Below are 25,450 nucleotides of genomic sequence, written 5' to 3' on the forward strand. Positions count from 1 at the left end.
ACTGCAGTAAATTCACTGGGGTTCATTGGCATACTTTCAAGAATTTAGAATGACTCATGGAATGAGTGTTAATGGAATGAAAACCTCCATTCCATCCACTCAGCGCATGGCAAGCCAATCTAATTGTTTTTCCCTAAAGCAACCAATGCAACAGTCAGGTATTTATGCAGCTCATTATTTCCTTTTATCCTGGAAGAAGCAGGAGCCTTGAGAGACAAGATCTAGGGAAGTCCTGAGATTTTTCTTTGACTTTTATGAGATTTCCTAAATCCGCACAACATGTTTGAAAGCCAGGATCGAACCATCAACATAGGTAATCACAGTGTTTAAGGGAGAAACTGTATGTTAGTAAATGAATATTTATTGGGTAACTACCACGGATTAAGTTCTGTGCTAGACACTCTTAACCTTATAACCTAGTTATATAAACTATATGTAGTTGTATACAACTATGAAACAACTATGAAAGGCGGTATGAGAATGTAATTAAAACTAATCTGTGTAGTGTTCATCCAACCCCATGCTACTCAAAGTGTATCAGCACTACCTGCCTGGGAGCTTATTAGAAATACACAATCTCAAGCCCTATCCCAGACCTTCAAAATCAGAGCTGCATTTGGATAATATCCCCATTTGTACGTTCAAGTTTGAGAAGAACTGATTTCACCAACTCCCTTGCCTTATAATTGAGGAAAATAAGGCTCAGGGAGGTGAAGTGATGTGTCGTCACCAAACAGCTAGTTACGGACCCAGCTGGGATTCCCAGGTGTCCTCACTAGCAGGCCGATGGACTCAGGGTACTGCAGGATTTCAGACAAGAGGAAGTTAAGTGTGTTTCATTCCCTCAAATGACTATTGATTGTTCCCACCATCTCCATTCAAAGCACACACCGAGGGCCTGAGTGCACCCAATCACTCAGCCTCCTCCCGAAACCTCCCTGGAGGGACCTCCCCCTGCACAGGTCCCAGTTCTAACCCTTTCCCGGAGGCCCAGCTAAACAACTAGCCGCTTCATGAAGCCTTTCTCAATGACCCCAAACCCCTTTAGTCTCTCCCTTCCTAATTTAGATTTGCTCCTACGTTCTGCAGAGTACATCTTAGTTCCCTATTACAGCCCAACATTACAGCATTTTCTAACTTTCTGCACTATACCTATTGGCAAATGCTTTCATAATGATAATATAGATGCAATCTTTTTCTCTATTGCCCTTTTCATAAATTGGATCCGTGTCTCCTTTCCTAACTAGTTTGCTTTTATCTTATTGTATTAGACTATCATAATACCAGGCACAAAAATAATTCTAAACTCTTAATGGTAGAAGGGACCAAGCTCTTTCTCAATGCAGGGACCCCCGCTAAAACATCCCTGAGACACAGTCATTGAGTTTTACTTGCATCCTTTCTGTGTTGGAATTTTCTACATTTTTAAGGCAGCATTTTTTTTTATTCTGAATAACTTCAGCTGTTAGAATATTTGGGGCTGAAATCTACTTGCCTCTGACTTGTAGCGTGTGTCCTCAGTTCTGCCCTTTCAGGTACTTTAGAACAGGTCAGATAATATCTTCCACAGGAGAGTGCTGCAAGTATACCAACTAATTGGCCAGAAGTGATTTGGCAGCACAAGGCAGGCCTAGCAGTTAGAAGCAATAAAGATTCTTTCATTTCAAGCCTGTATCCTGCATTTCCTGCTTCCATACTTCTTAATGAATTCATGCTACTAATAAGTTTGTGTTGAATACCTAATATGTGCTAGTCTCTATGCAGGATGTGCCTTTCTGGGGGTTACTGAAACAGAGGAAGATCAGGAGATCACACACATCCTTGACACAATGCAGAATAGAAAACAAGTTTCCCAGTGGAAGCCTGGGGGCCACTGGATCCCACTCTGCATTTCATCCAGGTCTTCCTCAATGTCAAAGTATAAACCCCTCTAGTCATTGCTTCTCTCCCATCCTCCTCTCCTGATCTGGTTCTGTATTTCTCCCTGGGCAAGTGATTTTTCTCACGGCTGCTCTCCTAGATAATCCTTTCCACGATGCATTCTAGAATTCCAACTCCAAAGTAAATAAACACCCCTAAACCCTCAGTCTTTTCCCAGAACTCTCTCTCTACCTGCCTGCTAAAATTGCCACTGGGCGCCTGGGTGGCTCAGTTGGTTGAGTGACTGCCTTCGGCTCAGGTCATGATCCTGGAGTCCCTGGATCGAGTCCCGCATCGGGCTCCCTGCTCGGCGGAGAGTCTGCTTCTCCCTCTGACCCTTCCCCCTCTCATGTGCTCTCTCTCTCTCTCTCTCTCTTTCTGTCTCAAATAAATAAATAAAAAAAAAAATCTTAAAATTGCCACTGAGGATGCTGCCTCCTCTATTAAAGTGAAGGCTGCTCATTTTCCCACACCACACAGTCAGGGAAGGAGGGCTTGGCATCTTGGAGCCTCCTAATGGCCTTCCAGATTTTTGTGCATTCATTCTCTCATTCACTCAGTAAATAGTGAGTGTCCCCTATGTTTCAGAGACACACCGGGGCCCTTTACCTAGTGTACAAACACCTCTTTTACGGTTACTAGAATGTATTCTAGTTACAAGAGTCCCTAGAGAGTCATGTGACAAGTTCCTTTCTGCTATAGAGACAATTTGTTGTTGCTGGACAACTACAACATTAAAGCAAAAATCGCTGAGTTGAGGGCACATTTTCAGTCGGGTTTCTGAGCTCCATTTGCCTTTCTAGGGGAGTGAGACTACCACTACTGATGATGATTACTACTTCCTCATCATATTACAATTTGGGAGGGGCGTGGATTCTACTTTCACATATTCAAGAGAGTGAAAGATAAACAAAGGAAATTAGTAATGCGAAAGGTTTAGAGAGGTTTTGTTTTTTTTTTAAAGCTTTTATTTGACAGAGAGATAGAGAGAGCAGGAACACAAGCAGGGGGGGTAGGAGAGGGAGAAGCAGGCTTCCCGGCCAGCAGGGAGCCCGATGCAGGAACCTGAGCTAAAGGCAGACACTTAACGACTGAGCCACCCAGGTGCCCCGGTTTATAGAGTTCTATCATGCTTTATAATGAGATACCTGAGGGCAAATACTACTGGAAGATCCATACCTTTCTGCTTTCTCCTTAATGATGCAAGTTCCAATGAAGCTGGTGTTTGCAATCTTCCCTCAACACTTTGAACTATAAGGAACCTGAGGACTAAGGGACAGGGTGGAAATATGGGCCATTATTTTGGTGGCTTTTTGTGGATTTCACAAAGCTGCAAGGGCCAAGTGGCTCTAGAGAAGTCCCCTGGTTGACACCCAGGCCATGTCAGTCACTGTCTCTCACCAAGGCTTCACCACCTCAAGGAGTTTACCAGCTGAACTTCATTAACCAGTCGGCCCTGAAGAGTCTTCAGTCAGCTACAGGATATGTTTTTTGCATTCTGTTTTATGTTGTCTTTTCATCCCCAAGTAAAGCTGTCTGCAAACAGAGACCAATTCTACCTTTTTATCTATTAAAAAAGGCATAAAATCTATACATGTTGAATTGAGACCTCTCGTACTGTTCTCATCAGAATATACAGTTTTAAGAGCGGTGTGCAAAGTCTATTAGCGGAGCACTCCAGGTCATGGAAGCCCCTTCCGACTCACCTGGGGCTACCTGTAAGCAAGTAATTAATAAGCTTTTTTTAAATGACAATATACTAAAAAGTATTATAGCATCTAATAGCTTTTTGTCGCATAGACAAATATATAGTTCTAAAACAGAAGTACAAAATGGATGGGTTCTGATATTTTACCTAGGTTGAAAGCTGGCTTTTAAATAGCTGTAGCATATTGGTTGGCATCATGGAGGTGAATCTGAATTTCCAAGCAGGAATGCTTCACATTTCTGAATATCTGAATAAATGGGTTGTTCAAAGGTATTCACCACACACATACACACATACACACTTTGATCACTGGCAACTTTTCCCTGGATTAGTCAGGCTTGAGTCAAGTATGTTCACCCACTCTGCCTTTCACCAGTGCCATCTCTTCATATACCCGTAACTATCTGGCACAGGGTGAAATCATGATTTAGCAAAGGGGCAAGTAGGAGGCTAAATGGAGTGCTATCTCCCCTAATTGCTATTTAAGCGAGACAATAAAAAGGATGAAACAAATTAAATTAGCTAAGAAGCAAGAGCATCCCAATGAACTGGCCAAGATAATCAACTTGGAAAATTAGCTATTAAACCTCCACACATGCTCATTTTCATAATATTTTGTGTGTGCTTGTGAAACGCAACCCCCCATTGAAATTGCTGGGATGAAGGTGCTCTTCATTTCTCTGAGATAAGTCATTTGCAATTGGTCTTAATGAAGTTGGTAGTGAGATCTGTTGTTAATGCCCTAGTTCATCATTTTCCATTTCAGTGCTAGAGTGTTTTGATTGGGGTAGGGGAAGTACATAAAAGAGGAGAGCAGTTGACTCAAACTAGTTACTTCTCTGAATTTTTCTACCTGACTCTATTCTTATTTTCAAATAAGTGTACTAGAGTATGAGTTTGGGGTTGTATTATTATTACCTTTGTGTTATCATCGTCGTCGTCATCATCATCATCATTTAAATACCTGATCTTTACTGATTTTCAGACTACCTTTATTTTTATGAGATTTAATAATTCCTATTTTTAAAATATTTTCTATCTCATCATCCTTGTCTCTCCATGTTAGCCACTCTTATATATAGGTCTTCATACTTACAAAGAGTTAATTCTTTATTACTCATGGCAGTCATCAAAAAACCACAAGCAGTAATATAATCTATAGACAATAAATATCTATGCTTCATTTTACGCAATTATTCTAATTTTATAGTCCATGGAGCTGTTATTAGAATACAAAATTTGGGTAGCCAAATGAGTTTATTTAATATACTTCTTTCTTTCTCTTTTCTGTAGTTTCAAGTTTTTATTTAAATTCCAGTTAATAACATAAGCGTAATATTAGTTTCAGGAGTAGAATTTAGTGATTCATCACTTACACAGAACACCCAGAGCTTATCACAGCAAGTGTCCTCCTTAACCCAACACCCATTTAGCCCATCCCCCAACCCACCTCCCCTCCCGCAACCCTCAGTTTGTTCTCTATAGTTAAGAGTCTTATCTGTTCTATAGTTTGCCTCTTTCCCCCATGTTCATCTGTTTCCTTTCTTAAATTCCACATATGAATGAAATCATATAGTATTTGTCTTTCTCTGACTATTTCACTTAGCATAATACTCTCTAGCTCCATCCATGTTGTTACAAATGGCAAGATCTCATTCTTTTTTATGGCTGAGTAACAGTCCATTTATAGACATATTGTACTATATATATTTGTGTATATGTATATGTATATATATACACACATATGTGGAATAATACTCCATTGTATATATGTATCTATAAAATCCACATGTCTTCTTTATCTCTTTATCCATTCATCATTCAGTGGACATTTGGGCTCTTTCCATAATTTGGCTATTGTTGATAATGCTGCTATAAACATCAGGGTTGCACTCCCTTTCTACTCATCGCTTTGCTAGATCATAATGGCTACTCAAGACAAAACAGGTATTGAAGCATGTAATTGAAACTGAAAATTTTTTAATAGAAAGAGGAGTAATGAATTTGGATGATTCACAATCAAAAAATATGAGAGCTGCTGTCCTGAAGATTATTCAGATAAGAATGCTTTAATTGAAGATTATGACAGTTAATTTCATTTGTCAACTTGACCGGACTAAGGGATGCCCAGATAGCTGGTAAAACATTGTTTCTGGGTGTGTCTGTAAGGATGTTTCTGGAAGATATTAGCATTTGAATCATTTGAGTGAGTAAAGATTGCCCTCACCATTGCAGGTGGGCATCATCTAATCTTCCAATCTTGAGAGGCTGAATAGAACAAAAAGACAGAGAGGAAGGGTGAATTTGCTCTCTGCCCTCCAATATCAGTTTTCTTGGTTCTCAGGCCTTTGAATGTGGACCAAGACTTACACCATCACCCCCAGTTCTCAGGCCTTCAGACTCACACTGGGACTTACCACTGTCGGCATCCCTGGTTCTCAGGCCTTCCGGTTCGGATTAGAACTACACCATCAGCTTTCCTGTTCTCCAGCTTGCAGATGGCAGATCATGGGACTTCTCAGCCTCTGTAATAATGTGAGCCAGTCTCTCATAATAAATCTCTTTCTACATAGTATCAAGATAGATAGGTAGGTAGCTAGGTAGGTAGGTAGATACAGATATCCTATTGGTTCAACCCTGATTATTTATAGAGATTAAAAACACATCCTTTCCTAATGGAGTATTAGTTTTGCCTACCCATCTTCCTCTTGATTTATCTTCATGGAGCTATTTTTTCCCCCACCAAGTATTTGACTCCACTCCCAAAGAAAATAGTTTCTATAGCCTTTTCCTTGTATATGTGAATAAGCTACATTCTGAACTTGGAGCAAGATTGAGTCATCTCAGAACTGTCAGACCAGAATTTCAGAGATCTCATATGTATCATGGAGTAGCTTAACAGTAGGGGTTCTATGGGCCTTGGGTTGTAGAAAAGTACAAACTTATGCCTGGTACTGAGAAAGCCAATTTTCAAACGAAATAGTGCTCTGCATATTCAGTCTTATTTATTCTTTATCATTTGAGAAGAAAAAAAAAAAAGGAAGACCAAATGAAGAGGGAAACTCTACATCAAAATGAGAAGATGATACTTCAGGCCAAGTGTCTGGCATTAGTATTAATTTCAGCTAAATAGATAATGCCTAATGGCTTGCAATTAGATTAAAATACACTTTCACTAGAAAGACAAAGAGGTCTTCTTACCTTTTGAAGTAGAGATCAATAGGGACTTTTGGTAGATACACAATTGTGAATTAATATTAACTTCGGTACACATTTTGAATTTCTTCATCAGAGATAGAATAATACATGTCCCTGGCTTACAAGTGTATTAAAACAATTAAAATGACAAGTACATTCACTCAACTGTCACGCCACCAGATGCATTTCTGCTTCATTAGGAGTCAGCACAGTAGATGTTCAGTAAGACAAACATCTATTAGTAAATTAGAGTTATTGGTATATTATTCTACATACATTCAAGTTGTTTTGTTGCCTTTGTTAAGTTTCCCCAAATATTTACTGAGTGCCTGCTATTTCCCAGGGTATGGTATTTATTCTGGGGATACAGTATAAGGATGAGTTAGACAGAGCCCCTGCCCCCAAAGAGCTCACAGGCGTGAAGTGTGATGACAGACAAGGAAATGACAAGCTGGGAAATGGAGTGTGTATGTTGTAAAAGATAAAGTAGAATATTTGTACTTTCAAACAACTTAATCCATTTTGTTCCTCTGAGTTGTAGCTCATTCTTCATTATTTGTTAAATCTTACAGTTGCCTTACAGTAAAAGGAAAAATGATGAACGATAAACATCTATAGAATCCCAACTATATTCCAGGTATTTTACATTTAAAAATAACGCAACCTTGTCTCAGAATCACAGGCCTTAAGAGCCGAAAGAAAACTTGTATTTTAAAAAAGACTTAACATTAAAAACTAGCATGACAGAAGAAGAAAAGGTAAAGACAAGTTTGAGAAACCTTAATCTAGGTCACATGTTAAATATATGGGCTTTCATGGTCTCTTCTGGGTACCTCGGATGGATAAAAGATGGCTGCGAATTCTTTGCCACTCTGTCCATTAAGACACAGACCCATTCTCCTTGAATCTGGGTGGTCTCTGTCACAATGTTGACCAATAGAATACAGCAGAAATCATGCTATGCTACTCTTCCAGGCCTAGACCATAAGAAACTGGCAGCTTCCACTTCCTCTCTCTAAGAACACTCAACTCTTGCAATACAGCCACTGTCCTGTGAGGAAGCCTAAGCAACCCTATGTGGAGAGGAACCAAGGATCCTGACCAATAGCCCCAGTCAAGCTCCCAGCTGACAGCCAATACCAAATTGCCAGCCATGTAAGTGACCACGTTGGAAGGGAATCCCCCAGCACCAATCTAGCTACCTCTGCTGACACCATCTGGAGCAAATGCAAGCTGCCCAGAGGAGCCCCTCCTGAATTCTTAACCCACAAAATTGTGAGTAAAATACAGCTGTCTTTTGGGGCAGGTGGTGGGGACGGGGGTGTCAACTGTTTACATAGTAATAGATCATGAGAATAGAACCTGATCATGATTAATATCATCACCTCCATGTAAAGTGGTTAAAAGTCAGGTTCTGAAGTCAAACTGCCTGAGATCTAGCTGTGTGACCTCAAGACAATTTAATCTCTGTGTCTCAGATCCTTCTTCTATAATATTCGGTTAATTATAACCTAAGTCTTAGGACTTTTTGAAAGAATTAAATGAAACAATTCACATAAAGCACTTAGAAACTGCCTAATGCATAACAGTATTGAAAATTCACTATTATTATTGTGAGAAAATGCTGAATTAGAAACTACTGACTTTTAAATGGACTTTGAGAACACATCTGTCACAGCTTGGAAGCTTGTCTGTCTGTATATTAGAATCTTCAGCTTTACTCTGCTCAGCCTCCCATATAAAATAATAAGCATTTCAATGACTGTCTCCCTCCGGGTTAATGTGGTGTTATCCCAAGCTCTTATATTTCATGTACTGTGAAAATATTGTTTCAAGAAATGGTCTGCTCATCAAAACCGTGTATCTCAATTGTGTTAAGTATATAATGACTTGCCATGTTAGCAAGATAAATCCAGGGTTAATTTAATGTAGGTATCTGAGATTTATTTTATTTTTTCTGGCTCTGTGAATTGAAACATTTCTTCCAGTTAATTTTTTTTCTGTGTTTAGTTAGAAGCGTTATTCCAACAAGCAGATTGACAGATCAAATACCAGTTTCCAAAATTCTGAATTGTTTAAATTGAGCAAGAGTTCCATCCTCATGAGCATTCTGAAAATTATTTATATTGCTCTTAAATGTTACTGAATTCTGCTGCTATGAACCAGATAACCTAGGGTTTGTCTTAGGGTTCAAAATTATTTTTGAACAATTCTGCTAGCCATAACCTATGAGATTACTTGTGGGGAGAAAAATCAAAGAAAGCTAACAACAACAACAACAACAAAAACACACAGTCAAACAAAACACACAAAATACCACACATGCGATTTTTTTTTACAAACACAAGTTTGCAAATTGAGGTCTGATTAATAAATTAGTCTCATTAAATTACGGTTGTTAATCTAAAAACAACCTCCCTGTGACACATGAGTATATGTAGGAACATATTCTAAGTTGATTGTTGTCAGGAACTCAGACTAGTATCACATGTCAATTTGTATTACTTTCCTTACAGATCATGAATGGCTTTACTTGAAATATCTTAATTTGTGCATCAGGTTCTCTAAATGGGAAAATTCCCTGAATATTTGTGCAAAATGAAGGCAAAGAACACTATAAATTGAAAGGCAATAAAAGGAGTTTATTTCCAAGCCACAGCTTGGAATCATCTCTGTTTTGAATGTTGCTGGCAAAGAATGCATTCTTGATTAGGCTTTGTTGATAGGCAAAATGTAGAACACATTTCCAGTTCCCTAAGTCTCTGAGACTCTAGAAATCCAATTCTGAGCTACATAAAATAGCTCAGCACAATTCTCCCCTCCCCCTGCCCAAAAAAGCAGTACTTAACAAGGATAGAGCTGACAGCACGTAAGAGAACTAATGATTTCTAGAGTGATCCGAATATATATACAAACTTTTTAAAAAAATTGATGTTTAAAAAAACATCATGGAGGAGAGAAAGATGAAATTGTCTTTGTTTTTCTTTTTTTTTATTTAAATTTTACTTGGTTAACATACAATGCAATATTGGTTTCAGGAGGAGAATTCAGTGATTCATCACTTATATACAACACCTGGTACTCATCATGACAAGTGCCCTCCCCTTAGTACCCATCACCCATCTAGCCCATCCCCACCCACCCACCTCCCTCCATCAACCCTCAGTTTATTCTCTATTGTTAAGAATCTCTTATGACTGGGCGCCTGGGTGGCTCAGATGGTTAAGCATCTGCCTTCGGCTCAGGTCATGATCCCAGGGTCCTGGGATCGAGTCCCGCATCGGGCCTCCTGCTCCTTGGGAGCCTGCTTCTCTCTCTCTCTCTCTCTCCCTCTCTCTCTCATGAATAAATAAAGAAAATTTTAAAAAAAAAAAAAAGAATCTCTTATGACTTGCCTCCTTCTCTTTTTCTTTCCCCCCCTCCCATATGTCCATTTGTTTTCTTTCTTAAAGTCCACATATGAGTGAAATCATATGGTATTTGTCTTTCTCTGACTGATTTCACTGAGCGTAATACACTCTAGCTCCATCCACGTGGTTGCAAATGGCAAAAGGTCTTAGTAAGAAGTCCACCTCTGCCAATGACAAAGGAGAAAGAGGAAAAATGTGCAAGGACCGAGAGGCCAATGTTTGGAGAGGGGAGCTAGGAAGTATTCATGATCGAATTATATCACGTGCTATCAGAATTGCTTCTAGAGCAGCGGTGCCAGAAGTTGCTACCCCTAAAATCTGCAGATATCTTATAAAAGTAAGAACGAGAATGACTGGAATTAGTTCCCGGTTCCATCACTGGCCAATTGTATGATCGTCGAAATATCATTAAATATTCTTCGTTTCCCCAGCTATATATTAACAGCAATTACCACATGCCCGCTACTTGTCCTACTGAAATCCCATGAACTAAAATTCCTTGAAAGTCGTATGTCACTTAAATGATACAGCTTCACGGTTATCATTTTTGTCATCCCCATTCCCAAAGCCCATCCTAGGAGTGAACCTTCACAGGCACTGAGGCCTCGCCCTTTCTTCCAGTGCTGATTCCTCGGCGTCTTGTTAGTTCTGCTTCTTCCATTGAGGGCAGGCTCAGAACCTCCCACAGAACCACAGAGAATGTCACCAGTTTCCTTGTTGTTATTGTTGTCATTGACCCTGACCGACAGGTCCCATTCTCGGCAGCCCCCTCCTCTAGGGCTCCACCTCTCACAGGGCTACAACAGGTCTGTCATCAGATTACCTCCAGATACACGGTCCCCCCACAAACATTAAGTCTAATGAAAACACTACCAAAAGGTATTAAAAGGTGAGCCTGCATGTTTTACTTTCCCCTAGAGCCTTACTCTTGGTGATTTACATAACGGCTTCAGAATATTCAAAATCCATTTATAAATGTCACCATTTGCAGAGATTATTTGTATATTGCTCTTAATTAACTTCAACTTCAAAATCTAGTTGGCTAGGATCAGGGGGTTTTGTGCATCCTCTCTCCTGTCTCACTCGGCACTGGTTTACTTATGTTCCCAGCTTGCTCTCACCTAGATCAAAAGAGGGAGAGAGGACCTGAGAAGGACTATCATCATAAATGAAATCCGTTTGCTCGTTCTGTGGCTCCCCATTCCGTGTGCGTTTTCAGTTTGTATTGTAGATATACTGAATGCGCAACATGTCTAGTCTACGTATGATAATGCATCCAGGGTACTGCAGACACGTAAATATTAAAACAACAACTGTGTTATTTAAAAACTGAACCTAGTTTCTAGCGCAACATTTTGTCTCAAGAGAATGTAGAACAAATAACTCACAGTATGTTTTTAATGGTCTACACTCTTTCAGAAACCATAGCAAGAGAAAAAGGTCATCCTAACCATTTACTCATAAAATAAGAGTCACACTAATTTTAAGATTGATGAAAATCACGAGATAGTATCATCTACAATCAGAATAAGCAAAGAGAAATTCAAGAGATGACAGATTCATGGAAAAACAAAACTAGCTACAGAAAACCTCGTGCATATCATTTGATTTTTTGATGCTCACTTGAAAAATTTTCAAATAGCGCTACAAGTATACAGCAAAAACAAGCTAAAGTGCATCTTTCTTCTTCACAACCCTTCAACCAAGTCCCACTCCCCTGTCATGGTGGCCCTACTCAGAACTTAGTATGCAGATGTTTTCAAAACAGTTTAATGCCATACATACACTACTATGTATATACGATGTTCATAAAATATAATCATACAAATAATATATATATGGATGTACACATTCATGCATTTACTTAATGATTTTCCTTTTGATGATCATAAAGGTTGTTGAATATCTTAACAAATACACCTTTGGGCATATTCAAAGGATACACTTTAATTTTGGTATTTACAGCCAAATTTGCCTTCCAAATAATGACTAAGGCAATTAAACTCTTACTAACTGTGTGGAAGTGAACATTTTCCTCCATTTATCCACAGTGGACACTGTGTCACCATTCCTGTTTTCCAGTACAATTAGGAAGTTATTCTTTATTCTATAATTTCAGTGGAAACTTGGAAAAGAGCAGAGATAAAGTATATGCTCAGTCTTTTATCTTTTACTACAGGTACCACTAAGTGAAGTATCTAAAACCAGGAACAAAATATATAAATCTTTTCTCTGAGCAAAATTTGGTTAAACACACACATGGTTATCTCTAAAATATCCCAAAGGGGATGGAGTGACAATCTGGAATTCTTATAATATACAAAAGGGCCATTAGGTGGCAAATACCAGAAAGCCACAGTTGCTTCTGAAATTTTATGTAGTTCAAACCACAAGCTCTAGAGAAATAGAGAAGATTTTAAGATTGGAGATACTTTGGTATTTAAGAGCACCACTCTCCCCCCTCCAAAAATAACCTGCCATAAGAGGTTGTGGAGATAAAATATAGAATAATGACATTTATTTTGAGGTCTGGTTATGAGTAAAAATCCAAACAACTTTATTACTGTAACAATTCAACACAATCATGCCTTATGGCACTAACCATGAACAATTTGTCCAGCTTTTGTCTGAGTGGAGACAACATAGTAAGAAAGACACAAAACCAACTTCTACAGGAGCTATTTATAAAGCAAAAAGAATTAAAACGTGTCCATTTGCACATTGTGCTCAGTAGAACAGAATGGTGAGACTGAAAATATACCAACTATACTGTTTAAACATGAATACATTATAAAAGAGCATGTTATAAATAGGTGAGAATTATGGAACAAATGGTTTTGGGTGATTAAATCAAAATTCCATTAAAATAGGGATTTTCACTTTATGCCATTTAAGAAAATAAACTCCAGATAGATTAGAGAGATAAGGATAGAAAAGATAATACTTTGAAAAATTAGCAGATAGAGAATAGAATGATTGTCAGATCGACGGAGAACGTCAACTTTCCTATCCTTGAAATGTAGAGGTCACAAAGGTAAAGCTGACATTCAAATAAGAAAAACTGTCCATAAGTGATAGTAGCATTGCTATTTTTAAGAAGAACATCAAGGCCAAGGCTATAAACAACAACTCACAGAAAGAGTAAATACACACAAAGGAGCAAAGGTCATTCCTGCTGGTATTCATAACAAACATGAGGCACTGAGCCCGCTTACAGTGGCTAAAACTGTTGTATAACCCTTTTGGAAAGCAACGTGACCCTACCAATAAAGAGCCAGTAAATTGTACATACATTTTAATTAATAATAAGTATTCTAGAAATTTATCCTAGGAAATAAAATAAAACCACTATTTACTGTGCTCGGTACCTTACATACATTATCTTATTTAATTCAACAAGAGAATAAACCTCATAAGCACAGATATATTCTTTGTAGTGCTTCCTGCAAAAGGACAAACATTCTAAATGCCAACCACAGGAGAAAACATTAAAAGTATGGTCCACTGGCACAGAATGCACCCATTTAAGACAACAACAACAAAAACCATTTTGAAGCCTAAATAGATGTGCACAGTGATACCATAAAAATTATTTACTTGAGGGAGTTCCAGCTTTCTCCCCTCTCTGTCTCATAACTTGTACACATTCTCATATCTGTGTACCTTGTACAAATGTTTCCTTGGACAAATTCACCCTAGAATCAGAGTTAAGGTCATGGCGGGGGGGGGGGGCGGTGGTACAGGAAGAGACTCATCCTCCCAGAACACACATTTTGCTGTGGGAGAGAGCGGTCACTGTTGGAGGGTTCCAGCTGGAAGGCGGCAAGAGACTACTGAGGGACCGAGGAGATAAGAGCAAGATGAGAGAAAGCAAGTTCTACTGAGGGTGCAAGAATGAGAAGCTCCCTGGAGTTTCTAAGTGTTGAAAACAGGGGGAAACACTAGACTTCAGCAAGATTTGCTGACGTCTAAGGACATCTGCTCTGTTTAATGTGAATCAAGTTTGAAATTCCTTTCTGGGCTCCCCTTTTAAAGATTTTATTTTATTTTATTTTATTTTAGAGCACACATGGGGGGGCAAAGAGGGAGGGAGAGAATCTGAAGCAGACTCTGTGCTGACTGTGGAGCCTGATGCAGGGCTCGATCTCACGACCCTGAGATCATGACCTGAGCCGAAATCAAGAGTCAGACACTTCACGGACTGAACCACCCAGGTACCCCTGGGTTCCCCTTTAAAAAAAAAAAAAAGACCTAGTTTAGGCTACATGAGTTTATGGTCGGTTATTCATTGATACAGAAAATGTTTATGGTGTAACTGCCCCTCGCTTACTGGAAAGAATAGGAAATGGCCCAGTAGGAGTTGCTTGGGAGGAACATTACACTGGTGTGGGGAGCTTATGGGGCATCCCAAATGCCCACATTCTGAGATCTGAGACCTCAAATTTTGAGTTCACTGATCCAACCCCCATGGCAGCTACCAAAGCTTGGGAACCAAGAACAGATCCGATTGTTTTTCAGTCTGGAGGAGCTAGTGACAAGCAGTGGCAAGCATGTGGTAGTCAACACGGAGAACACAAAAACAAGCAAAGAGGCTTCCAGACAACGAGCACCCACTGAGGTCTTCCATTAGCAAGCCCCAATCCACTCCTCTGATGTGAAGGAAGACTATTAATGATGGAGCATGAAAATGTTAAATTTTAATTGTAAAAAAGCCGAAAGGGGGGATTTGTGTGATTTGTGGGGCAACTTGCTGGCTCAGTCAGAAGAGCAGGTGACTCCTGCTCCTGGGGTTGTGAGTTCAAGCCCCACGTTGGGTGTAGAGATTACTAAAAATAAATAAACTTTAGAGTGTGTGATTTGGCCCTTCTGACATTTTTCATAAATATAAAGGTCATCTAAAAAACTCTTTTTAAAATGCTTTTCACTCCTTTTGATGGCTGCATAATATTCCATTGTAGATATATACCACATCTTTATCCGTTCATCTGTCGATGGCCATCTTGGCTCTTTCCATAGTTCGGCTATTGTGGACATTGCTGCTATAAACATCGGGGTGCACGTACCCCTTTGGGGAAAAAAATGCTTTTCACAGTAAAAAAAAATAAAAGTGCTGTGAGTGACCACACATTTCAGTATGCAAACACTCAGTGACTTTTATTATGTTTCAGTGAAATGCAGTAGAAAAGTGGCACTGGGCAAGGCGTTGCCTTCAGCAAGGGAAGAGAATATATAAAAGTTAATCTTCTGGGGCGCCTGGGTGGCTCAGTCAGTGAAGCGTCTGCCTCCGGCTCAGGTCATGATCCCAGGGTCCTGGGATTGAGTCCCACATTGGGCTCCTTGCTCAGAGGGGAGCCTGCTTCTCCCTCTCCCTTTGCCCCTCCCCCTTGCTTGTGGTTTCTCATTCTCTCTCAAATAAATAAATAAAATCTTTTAAAATAAATAAATAAAAGTTAATCTTTCTACATAATAGTTTTCCACAGAGACATGGAACCTAGCCTCCTATGAAACTAGTTGTTCCTATAATGCCATATTTCAGACTACCTGGGCCATCGGACAGTGAGCAGATGAAGTGCAGTCATCTGTCTAATCCATCGACAAATTTTCACTGACCATCTCAGATGTACAGGCCTTGAGTGAAGCTCTGCAATAATTTTTCCATTAATTAAAATCACTGTAAAAAAATCACTGTAGATAAATGGGTTTTTGTTTTTTGTTTTTAAATTTTAAGATACTATACTATTAGAGCTGATTGCAATTCAGTTGCAAATAATGTTTGCCTAGCTGGGGGAGGAATACAGCACTCTACCGGGAGGCCACCAGTATCCTGTGTCATGTAAAATGAGTCTGTGCTAGTAGAGCTGTGATCACAGTTGTAATTTAATACAATTTTGATCATCTTAAACCTCTTTACCATCAACTTCTAAAACATAAATGGTACATTTTTCTTATTATATAATTAGAAAGCAACCACTCATTAATTATTTGTGAATTACCTTAACATTTTAAGTGGTGAAATAATCAGTGGAGGTCACTAAATGATGTCCTAACTATGCTGGAGCCTCTACCAGACTGTGGAGCGGTAGGACTGAAACATCAAGGCTTATAGCTGAACATTAGTCCAGGGCACAATTACCTGTTAATGCTCTCAACAAGTGCTTTCTGGGATCTTTTACTCAACTCGTCAAAAACAGTGGCAAAACACCCCAATCAAGGGAGTTTAACAGCATTTATCTTAACGAGCAAAAAAAATGGTTGTGTGTGTGTATGTGTGTACACATATATTCATAATTTTTACATAGTTTTCCATTTAGCATCTTAGACCAAATAAAATAATGTGTGTTATTTTATACATTATTGCAAAGCATAGTGTAATATTTTTTTCAGTGTAGGCTTTAGGGTCATAATTAAGATTCTTGAAAATTAACTGAAAATCAGTACATAAGAATCAGATATACCTAATAGGTATTATCAAGACAAAACATTTCCTAGGCCAGAAATAGGAAGAATTCAAACCTGGCTTTAAGCTAATCAAAGGTATAATATCCTTAAAGAAAGAACTTGTTGGTTAGGACGGAACATAGGAAAATGAAACTTTGGGTGCCTTTTGAAGTAGCTCTACAGAGAGAGTGCTCTCCTTCCCTTTTATTTTTCTTACTGCAGATTAATAAAATAGTGTATCTATACAACTGTCAAAAGTTTGGTTAATAGGACTCTATCGCTGAAAAACTGAACCGCTCGTAGTGTGCAAAGTCCTATAAATAAATCAGCCTGTACACATGTGCATGCAAATTTAGTTTCTTGTAGAAGACTGATTTAAAACTTTTCAAAAGGTCTACCATGCTAGATAGGTGTTCCACTTTTTAAGAACCTAGTTTGCCCTGTGTAGAGACAGGTTCCAAGTAAATCTCATTTTCTTTATCTATGTTTTATACCTGTTTGTTTTGTTGAAATTTTAGTTTAGTTTTGTTTGTCTTCTATAACTCGTAATGGAAATTTTAAAAACACAAAATTTATCTTTCTTTCCAAGAAGGTTTCGAAGAACACAGAAGCACTTCTTCGGGATAGAGACAGCAAAGTGTTAGAAAGAAGGAAACTGTGAAAAAATGCAAAAGAGAATTTTCTGAGTCTCTTGAGGCAGGTCTCTTTACGACTTGAAGAGAATATTAGAAGTAACCATATGAGCACAAACATATCAAAATGCAATAATAATAATAATTTTTAAACTTACTTCTAGACTTCTATTATTGCAAATAATTAAGAACGGACTACAGTCAGAATAGCAGTAATATTCAAAATGGGTCTCAACAAAAGCCAGGATAAGACCGGATATCTGAGGCTGAGACACACCAAACAATTACATACTGACACAAACTGCCAAAGGTGATGTGGCAGGACTGCATATTTGAGAAAACATGTGGAGATCAGGTGTATCATAGAAGAATTCACAACATTTAGCAAATCAAACATGTGATCTGTATAATAAGATCAGCAGAGTTTTTAGGAAATACTTTTAGCCTAAATAATTTTTGGAAAACTAAAAAGAAAAGAGAGTAGGGGTCGGGGGGGGGGACACAAGGTGGGGAAGGGAAGGGAACACAGAGGATTTTGATTCTGGGGAGAATGGTGAAAGGACAGCCATTCAGTTCTGTTTATAGTTATTCCTTACGTGATGACAATGTGCAGTAAAAACACCTTGTAAAGGAGAACATTAAGAATGACAAAATAAGACTGAAATCAATAATGTAAACCATTAAGAAAGAAAAACAAATAAAAAGCGACAGTTAAGGGTAGAAAGAATAAAAAGAATAAAGGCTTAGAGTAGTTTAAACTTAGACAATATTTGAAATATCAAGAATAGGAAATACGGGGCGCCTGGGTGGCTCAGTCGTTAAGCGTCTGCCTTCGGCTCAGGTCATGATCCCGGGGTCCTGGGATCGAGCCCCACATCGGGCTCCCTGCTCCGCGGGAAGCCTGCTTCTCCCTCTCCCACTCCCCCTGCTTGTGTTCCCGCTCTCACTGTGTCTCTCTCCGTCAGGTAAATAAAATCTTTAAAAACAAAAAAAAGATTAGGAAATAAGAAACTCAGAAATATAAAAAGGTAAGAAGAGGACTCTATTAATATATTAAAAAGTAACATATTTCTAAATGTAAGAGAAAAAAGAATTAAAGGTGAAAATAAAAGTGAAGACAGATATGAAGAATTTTTTTTAAGATTTTTATTTATTTGAGAGAGAGAGAGAGCACAAGCTGGGGGAAGGGCAGAGGGAGAAGCTGAGTCCTTGCTGACTCAGTGCAGAGCCTGATATGGGGCTCGGTCCCAGGACCCTGGGATCATGACCCGAGCTGAAAACTGACGCTTAACCGACTGAGCCACGCAGGTGCCTCTGAAGAATTTTAGAAGATAAAATCATGATGCTTTACAAATTGCAAATAAAAAATAAAAAATGGATTGAATATATCCAAACATAATGTATTCTAAAAACCAGTTTTTTTAAGTAAGTTAAGGCCAATATTTTTAAACTCTTTGCTAGAATTCTTCCCACACACATCAGAATACAGAGAACAGCAAGGTTAACGCTCATGCCCCCACCTGTTCCTACAACCAACAACCTCTAGGTGACCTATTTTCTCTCTACTTCCCAGTTCCCCTTCCCTCCCTCACCCCTCTTCCTCCCTCCCCCAGCTCCCCCTTCCGGGATTCCTTGGTGAAGTGCTCCTTCCCACACCCTTTTGCCCTCAGTGGTGTGCTCATCCAAAGACAGGCCCAATTCCCTAAATGTTCACTCCCTTTTGAGTATTACAACACTCTCGTTCCAGTTCTCTAGACTCCTATTCCTCATAAAACTCCATTCTCGTCTCCACGTTAAGGCCTTCCTTCTACCAGACACCTTTTTCCGCCCCTCTCCCTTCTTCCCTAGTGCTGGCTAGACTTGGTTCTGGAAGCCGGGTCTGGGAGAAGCTGTGCACCACACCCTCGTAGCCAGTTCTTCCAGTTGCTTACCTTGCTGTGTGGAGCAAGCAGAAAAGAGGAAAGGAACCCCTTTCCCTTTGGTGTAGGCCATCACTGTCCTCACTGTTACCGAACCTCACCGGATCACAGTTCTACCTCTGTGGCTGGATTCAAAGGCCAGCTGTCTCGTGGGGCACGCTTGTGGATCTCTGGAGGCCTTCGCACAGTGCCGTGAGGTGGGACATCTGTCTGAAGCCCGACTTGGTCATCCATTATCAGGCCCTGCCTTGCCTCAGCAGTCCACCCGTGGCCTTTGGCCTCGAGGGCTCCCTTGCTCAGCTAACAGTCCTCAGGAGTGGTTGGGGAGCAGCGAGCCGGCTTAAGTCCTGCAGCCCTCTGCGATGTCCACTTGATCCAAGCGATACTCTCAGATCCTTCTGTTGCACCACATGGGAGAAATGCAGGGCACTACCCCCCCCCAACCCAACCCTTGGCACTTTCTGCAGCTGTGTGACCCTTTTTCCTTCTCACTTATGCCTGGTGACTTGGCAACATTCCAACCAAACGGATCACCACTCCCCAACTCAGGGAGGCAGGGAACCATTCCGGAACGGCCAGCGCTATCGGGGTGGGGGCCAAGTGCAACGACCCCGACCATCACCCCTGGGGACAGAGGAGGAAAGGGGACAGGGGTGTTGTTCCCCTTCCAGCAGCACATGCTCCTCCTCCACACAGGCCTCCTAGGAGGGGCTCAGCTGTGCTCTGTGTTTTCTTCTTTATGATTTTAGATACATGTTCAAAGTTTTTAAAAATGAGCTATCATAACTAGATTTTTAAAATTAAATCTACCTATCCTTCAAAACTAATTGAAACATAACCCCTTTCATAAAGCTTTCTCGATCACTCATGTAATCAAACGGAAACCTCTTTCCTCTGATCTCTTAATTGTTCTTCTGTTCATTCTTAAGACATTTATCACAGATTATCTTATATTATGGTTATTTTTTTACATGTTTTATATCACTTATTATATAGGAAGCATTTTGCAGATAATATTTATGCATCCCCTACAGTGCATCCCCTAGCACAGCGACACACACAAATAAATCCCTCAGTAAATACTTATTAATAATGAAGAGTATTTTCCATATATAGAAAGAAGTACTGAATAGTTGTCAAGTTTTATTATATCATCAAATCTCTAATATTTATTTCCAACAGCATGTAAGTACAGTCAGTCTCTAGCTGAACTTTATCAAAAGCCAAATTTAAATGTATAAACCCTACTTCAAGAGAACAGGATTTCTATTTATAATTCAAAAGAAAATTTGTATGTTATCAAAGCAATTGAAAACACAACAGAGAAAAACATTTTTTTGAAAAAGTGAAATCTAAGCCAACCCATGAAGGACTCCTTACAAGGGGAATCAAATAATTATATGTACAATTGTTATTGTATGTTTTCCCAATAGATTGTAAGCTCCATGAGTGCAGACATCATTTCCAACTATAAAACCAGCAACTAGCCCAGTGGTTGGTACATAGAGGCTGTTCACTAAAATTTGTGAATGAACAGAAGGAAACAACATTAAAACTAGAATTCTAGTTTTAATAATAGATAATAATAGATAATAGAGGCCTTTTCAAGCAAGAATAGCAAGGGGAATTCCTCATAATATTCAAAGTAAAACTCTGAGTCAATTGTCACCGATAAAATAATGGAAGCACACAAAGCTAGACTTAGTCCAGTGTGTATCTGCAAAGGCAGTGAGGCCAGAAAGGGCATAAAAATGCACAAACATCACAAAATCACCAATCACATGCCATATCGTTCCAGGATATGCCTAAATTTAGGATTATAGTTAGCACACCCCTAGGGCTAGTCTAAATAACTATGTACCATATTTGGACTCCTTGCTGGAATATTTTCTTCTTTTCCCAAAACATCAGGGCATAACATATTTAGCTGGGGCCAGGCATGGTCCCACCAGGTTAAATTTGGGGAAAAGTGTATGGAAAGCTTGCTCGTTAATGGCTTGCCTCGGCTGAGAAAATAGAAAACGTCATTTTCCAGTGGTGTGTACTTAGCCACCCTCACCACCAATAAAATCTATCTTTTCTTTTTTTTCCAAGACCTAAAGGGGTTGGAAGGAGTGAAGCAATATTCAAATAATTAGCACCATTTAAAGGTGCTGGAAGCTTCAGAACAGCAGTGGGCAGCTTGTGAGTCAGACTGAGACACTGGGACACTTCTAGAAGCCAATTCGAGAGCTGCCAGCTAGCTAGCCTTTTCCCTCTACGAATACTGTCACACTTTGCTCCCATATTGCGAAAATTCATCTCCAAGGTCACAAGAGCTCAAAGAAAAACTAGGTCTGTGCTTCCTGCCCTTTAGGGAATCCAGTTTACATCCTGCAAAAAAAAAAAAAAAAAAAAAAGAATCTCTCTCTGGAATAACAACCTGGACCAATGAGAAGACATTGCTCTCCTGTCAAAGAGCTGAAACAGGAGCACGAATGCAGAAAAAAATACCACCGGATTTGCTTTGAAGCTGCTCTGTTAGGTATCAGAAAAATTACAATCTTTGCTTCTCGCAGATTTAATATACGGTTCAATAACCAGGTAACTAATGTATTAGACTATGTGGGGGCATATTCTTGGGAGAAGGAGTTGAAAGTGTCTCAGTTCCCTGCCCACACTATGAAGGCACCATGCATGACTGGGGGTGGCTAACTGACTTGACCCCGCATGCTCCAAAACAACTACTTTCTTTATTCATAACATGTATGTCCAATTATAGGGGACACTTAAAACAAACTAGAATCAAATACCAGAAAGTATGCTGCAGAGAGCACCTGAGGTGACAACCCAGGAAATTGCCTGAGAAGGTTCATTTTCAACGGCCCTACTTCAGATGTTGCTACCCCATCTCTCAGATGTACAAGGCCCTCGGAAGGTAAGAGACACCACGATGACCCAGGTTCTCTCTTAGTAACCTGCAGAGAAAAAGCAAGTCAATGATGGAACATGATGTAAATTGGTCTTAACCAAAATACTGAGGGCTCAAAAGGACCTACTAAGAGAACACTCAAAAAACACTTAATAAAAATCATTGACAAAGAAAGCAAGACAAGTGAATTAATTTACTCTTTAACTTGACAGCAGTGAGCCAAAATATAAACGTCTCCTTGCTCCTATTCTAATCTTGGCACTGGGTTGAAAATAATGAAAGGTAAGAGAAGGGGGTGTGATTTTTTTTTTTTTTTACTAGCTTTATCATCATCACATGAGTAGGCCACTTGAGAAAAATGTGTGACCCGAGGAAAGGAGAGTAAGAAACTGTTTATTGGCAAAATACCCATTCTCTGTGAATTCTGGATTATATTCCATCACAGAGAATCATTTTATATGGCCTTAAAGAGTCACACAGCAACCCGACCAAAACTCTACTTGACAAAAGAATGATTATATTTTGCTAAGAGGATCAATTCTTTATTCCTAAAGTTTTCTCTAAGTGAGATCAGAAGCATCAGAGGATTTGCCATGATCAGATTTAGATTTTTCAAGGAGAACTAGGGATCCTAGGTAGAGAACAGACGTGGGGAAGGGAGTAGTGACAAGAGTAGAAGCAGGGAGACCAGTCGAGAGACTACCGCAATGGTCCGGGAGGAGGTTGGTGGTGGCTTAGACCAGGGTACTAGAAGTACAAATGGTTACAAGCAGTCAGATCCGGGATTTATTTTGAAAGTAGAACTGCCAACAGGATTTGTCAGTGGATTAGATACAGGATATAAATGAAGAGGAGAGCCAAGAATAATCCCAAGATTTTTTTGTCATGTGAAACTAGGTAAAATGTTTGGCCATTTACAGAAATGGTGAACCATGAGTGGAAAGCAGATTAGGAGGGGAAAGAAATCAAGCTTTTTATATGTTAAATTTGAAATACCTATCAACATCTAAAGAGAGATGTCATTTTAAAAATATCTACAGGAGTCTGAATGTCAGGGGAAAAGCAGGGGCTGAAAATACAAATTTAGGTCATCTACATATAGATGATATGTCAAGTCATGAGAGCACCTAAAGAGCAAGTTGAGACACACAGAGAAAAGGCCCACTCCAACATTTGGTATCAGGAAAATGAGGATACAGCAAATAAAACTGGGAAGGACTAGCCAGTGAGACAGGGAACAAAAGAAACAACAACAATAAAACCAAGATACTGTGATTCACTGGAAACCCAATGAAGAATGTATTTCAAGAAATGGGGAACATTATATCTGTGTCAGATGATGCTGCTGGGCCCACGATGGTGAAAACTAAGAACTGATCATTGGATTTAGCCACATGAAGGTCACTGGCAACCTTAACAATGAAAAGAAACACTGTGAAAAAATATGTACGTAACATTTATCCTTTTAACATTTTTTTAAAGGAAGTTGAGGATTTTTTTAAAATTTTATTTATTTATTTATTTGAGAGAGAGAGGGAATGAGAGAGAGAGAGCACATGAGAGGGGGAAGGGTCAGAGAGAGAAGCAGACTCCCCGCTGAGCAGGGAGCCCGATGCGGGACTCGATCCTGAGACTCCAGGATCATGACCCGAGCCGAAAGCAGCCGTCTAACCAACTGAGCCACCCAGGCGCCCTATCCTTTTAACGATTTTAAGTGTACAATTCAGTGGCATTAAGTACATGCATACTGCTGTCAACCATCACCACCATCCCTCTCCCCCACTTTATCTTCCCAAACTGAAACTCTGTACCCATTAAATAATAATTCTCTTCCCACCTTTTCCCAGCACCTGGCACTCCCCTTTCTACTTTCTGTCTCTATCAATGGGACTATTCCAGTAGCTCATATAAGAGAATCATACAGGATTTGTCCTTTGGTGACTGGCTTATTTCCCTTAGCGTAATGTCTTCAGGGTTCATCCATGTTGCAGTGTGTGTCAGAATTTCCTTCCTTTTTAAGACTGAGTAATATTCCACTGTGTGTACATACCACATTTTGCTTATTCATTCATCCATCGATGGACGCTTGGATTGCTTCCATCCTTTGGCTGTTATGAATAATGCTCCTATGAAGATATGTGTACAAATATCTGTTTGCATCCCTACTTTCAGTTCTTTTGGGAATATGCCCAGCAGTGGAACTGATGAATCATATGGTAATTCTGTGTTAAATTTTTTAAGGAATCACTGTACCATTTTCCACAGTGGCTATGCTGTTTTATATTCCTATCAACAATGAGCAAGGGTTTCAGTTTCTCTACATTCTTGCCAACATTTGTTATTTTCTGGTTTTTTGTTTTTGTTTACTGTATCCATCCTAATGGGCATGGACAATGAAAAAATTTTTAAAGACTGTTTATCACTGCACAAACTTATCCTTGAAAATTGCGGTATGATCTATTTTTCCATTTTAATATCTTTCTAGGCAACAGTTTGTCCAGGGCAATGACTCCCCAAGGATGCTGACACTGGACATTGATTTGACAAAAGCATCCCTCTGAAACAAAAATCTCTTAGTTTCCACAGGAAGTAAGGAAAGTTTCTAGCTTCAACCTTTAGATATTCACCCATTCAACAAATACTTATTAAATGTCTGCTAGGTACCAGGTACTGTTCTAGGCACTGGGGATTTTCTTAAGAAAAGGCAGACATATGGACAAATCAGTGGTTACCAAACTTCCATCCCTTCCATCCAAAGACCACTTCATTGGGGTACAATGTTGCTTGGACCACCCAAACCCACTCATGATTAGTATTACTCCCAACAACTTCTCCAGAAAGAGTTGAAAGGAAAAAAAAATGGCACTGCTACTGATAAGACCCTAATGAGCTTTATTTTACCTATCACAAATAAATGTTTTATTCATAACAAAAGTCAAGGTTTTTAGCAGAATAATACTCTTACAACAAACATTAATACGAAAGAAAATCAGCCTATGTACCACTGCATGACCACACTTTGAAAATTAAAGCTTTAAACTGGATATATTGTACAATAGGATTTCTTCTATTCCCACCCTCTCATTCATGGGCTCTCCTCCTCAGAGAATCCTGGCTTTGCACAGCCCTGCATAAATCAAGCCCTGTACCCCTTCCACATCCAAATAAAAGAACCTAAATATAAGGTTTTATATTCAAAATAATATACTTTAGCTGAAATATGATATAATTTAACTGAAATTTTAGGAAAACAGGCCCACATCAGATTCTTTTTAAAAACTGAGTCTATCATAATACTCATACACATGAAAATA

At 39.3% G+C, this 25,450-nt stretch overlaps 1 protein-coding gene and 1 long non-coding RNA gene across 8 annotated transcripts in view; one reads left to right on the top strand and one right to left on the bottom strand.

The window, feature by feature from the left end:
* The window catches only part of LOC148161863 (uncharacterized), a 155,477-nt gene that overhangs the window by 55,979 nt on the left and 74,048 nt on the right, over positions 1–25,450 (top strand). For 4 of the 5 annotated variants that reach the window (XR_015767306.1, XR_015767309.1, XR_015767307.1 and 1 more), the window contains one exon: positions 7,802–8,101. The gene's annotated coding sequence lies outside the window, so the exon portion shown is untranslated. Of the gene's footprint in view, positions 1–5,972; positions 6,164–7,801; positions 8,102–25,450 lie in introns of all 5 variants that reach the window. The other variant, XM_088020515.1, reaches the window with a different exon arrangement.
* The window catches only part of LOC148161865 (uncharacterized), a 101,016-nt gene that overhangs the window by 7,735 nt on the left and 67,831 nt on the right, over positions 1–25,450 (bottom strand). For 2 of the 3 annotated variants that reach the window (XR_015767313.1, XR_015767312.1), the window contains one exon: positions 6,046–6,153. This is a non-coding gene — a long non-coding RNA (uncharacterized LOC148161865). Of the gene's footprint in view, positions 1–6,045; positions 6,154–7,659; positions 7,703–25,450 lie in introns of those variants that run through there. The other variant, XR_015767314.1, reaches the window with a different exon arrangement.

The sequence above is a fragment of the Eumetopias jubatus genome, unplaced genomic scaffold (assembly GCF_037043125.1).
Source record: "Eumetopias jubatus isolate StellerSeaLion01/CBP00866 unplaced genomic scaffold, mEumJub1_p1.0 scaffold_47, whole genome shotgun sequence".
In the NCBI taxonomy this organism is placed as follows: domain Eukaryota; kingdom Metazoa; phylum Chordata; class Mammalia; order Carnivora; family Otariidae; genus Eumetopias; species Eumetopias jubatus.